This window comes from Populus euphratica, unplaced genomic scaffold (assembly GCF_000495115.2).
Source record: "Populus euphratica unplaced genomic scaffold, PopEup_1.0 scaffold23.1, whole genome shotgun sequence".
In the NCBI taxonomy this organism is placed as follows: Eukaryota; Viridiplantae; Streptophyta; class Magnoliopsida; order Malpighiales; family Salicaceae; genus Populus; species Populus euphratica.
Window position 1 is genome coordinate 506,788 of NW_011499892.1, and position 3,100 is coordinate 509,887.

The window sequence follows — 3,100 nt, forward strand, 5'->3', positions numbered from 1 at the left end:
ACAAGTATTATGTGGTACCATGTGGAGTCATTTAAAAGCGTGTAAAAAGTTTCCTTTTGTGGTTGATAAGAAACAAAAAATTTGGTATTAGAACCTAAGATAAAGAAGGGTGAATTTGGAGAACAAAATGTGGGAACTTTTAAGACAGTAGGTTATAATTATGATGAATATATACAAGCATTAGCAAAGATGGTTATAATTGATGAGTTGCCTTTTAATTTTATGGAGGGTCGGGGACTTAAATTGTTTGCTAGAACTATGTAATCTAGATTTGACATTCCTTCTCATTTCACTATTATGAGAGATTATTTGAAATTTTATATTAAAGAGAAGGATAGATTGAGGATAGCTTTTAGGGGACAATGATTATGCTTAACAATAGATACATGGATATCAATCCAAAACATTAACTATATGTGTTTAACAGCTCATTGAATTGATAATGATCGGAATTTGTATAAAAAAATTCTTAATTTTTACAATTTTTCAATCATATAGGTAAGATAATTGGCAAAATTATTGAGAATTGTTTGTTGGAGTAGGGGATTGATAAATTGTTGACTGTTATAGTAGATAATGCAAACTCTAATAATGTGATCATTTTATATTTAAAGTATATGATGAAAGATTGGCCAACTAATAGATTGTCAAATGAACATTTGCATGTTAGATGTTGTGCACACATTGTAAACCTTATTATGTGTGATGATTTGAAAGAGATTAATATTTTAGTTGTTAAGATTTGAAATGCAATTAGATTTGTGAGATCTTCATCGTAGAGGCATCATGCATTTAAGAAGTGTGCTGAAAAGTTGCATATAGAATGAAAGAAATCATTATGTTTAGATGTTGCAATTCAATGGAATTTAACTTATCTTTTGCTAGAAGTTGTAGAAAAGTTTGAAAAGGTGTTAATGAGGTTAGGTGAAAAAAATTGGGTATATGAGTTACTTTTTAAAGGTTGATTCAAAGGGGAATAAAAAAAATATGGTCGCCTGGTTTGGAGGATTGAGAAAATACAAGAACTTTGGTTAAGTTTTTAAAGATCTTTTATATGGTTACATTGAGATTTTCTGGCTCATTGCATGTCACATCAAATTCTTTATTCAATAAATTAATTTATATGCATACAAACTTATTGCAATTATGTAAAAATAAAGATAGTATTTTAAGTGGAATGGTGATGAATATGATGTTAAAGTTCAAGAAGTATTGGGGTTGTGAAGTAAATCAGAATTTTTCATTATATGTGGCTAATATCTTGGATCCACGTTTAAAGATAAAATATGTTAAATTTTATTTTGGTGATTTATATAATTATGATAAAGCACAATTGCTAACAAATAAGGTGAAAGATATTTTAGTGAGTTTGTATAAGTTTTATTTGAAAATTGATGAAGTGGTAGATAATAATAGGTGTCGTACCCTTATGAGAGCTCGACATCGAGGTGACCCTTCCTTGTAGCAGGGATTGATTTTGATGTTTTTGTTTTGTGAAAAAAGGAAGTCGCCACCTAGTATTATGGTCACTAAAAAATCTAACCGGTTAGATTTTCTAAGGCAAGGGACTAGTTGCATAAAAGGAAGGTTTTAGCACCCCTAGTATACCCTACCTAAGGTAAGTTGCTTGGTGTTCGATTTGCCTATAATTGTTATGGTGTTGATGTTTCCTAATCTTGTCAGTTTTATAGGATAAGTCTGCTATGATGAACGAACTTAAGTTCAAAATCTAAAGGAAAGAACCCTTGGCCAATATGGATTATACCTTTAGATATGTCTATAGAGTACTAAAGAGAAACAGTGCAGATCTCTTGAAGTCTATGCTTGATTTGAAATAAATTTAGAGTTTATAAATTTAGAGATAGCTAAGATAGAAATCTAAGGAGATTCAATGTGCTTAAGAGCTCATTTTTTCCCTTAGTATTTCAAGTGTTCGCGACTTATAAATCGTAAGGAAGAGAAACAAAAAAATTAAGTTAGAAATCTAAGGAAATTCAAGGTGCTTTAAAAGCCTTTTTTTTTCCTTAGTATTTTATATTTTAATGACTCATAAACTGTGGAATTAAAATTCAAAATGTCCCCAATAATAGTTGAGGCTTCTTTCAAGGATACACAATTAAATTGTTCTAAATAAAATTTTAGGCATAAATTTATCCTTCTGTTTAAAAATAAACAAGATTTTGGATATTTATCTTTCATATGTTTAGTTGCCTTTCTATTATTAAGGGACAATGACTTTATTGTTCCTAAAAAAATATTTTGATATTTATCACTTGGAGGTTTTTTTTAATCTAAATATTAATAGTAAACAATGATGAATTATTTTCAATAATAATATTTTGAATATTAACCCCTTTTGAGGTTTTTTTTATCCAAATATTTGTAGTGAATAATAACAAATTATTCATAATAATATTTTGGATATTAACTCTTTTGGGGTTTTTTTTATCCAAACATTTGTAGTAAATAATAACAAATTATTCATAATAATATTTTGGATATTAACTCTTTTGAGGCTTCTTTATCCAAATATTACTAATGAATAACAAATTATTTCCAATAATATTTTGAATATTTACCCTTAGGGATTTCTTTATCCAAACATTAATAGTGAATAAAAACGAATACTCAAGAAAAAGATTTTTATATTTTTAGAAAATTGGCCAACACCCTTTGGAACTTAAAAGCATGTTGTAAAATTCAAGATGCAAGGAAATAATTTATGTGTTTAAGAAATCCATGCTAAAACATATTTTTTTTAAAATCTTGAATATTTGGTTTTTGTTGAAAAAAAGAAAATTTAAAATATGTTAGGGTATTGGTCGTATACAACATATAAAAATAATTTTATATTCTAAAAAAAACTATTTATCACAACAATTAAATGCAAACATCACAGTTCGAAATTAGCAAAAAAAATCATAAGAACAAGTTGTCACATGGGGTAAAGTCTTGAAACTAGCATTTTGAACTCCAAAAAAAAAAATGATTAATCACTATTATCTTAAAAATGTAACATTTTGCATTTAGGCGTAATGGTAGTAACATTTTGAACTCTAAAATTCCGTGAAGATTAGTAACAGAACTCCAAACTACAAAA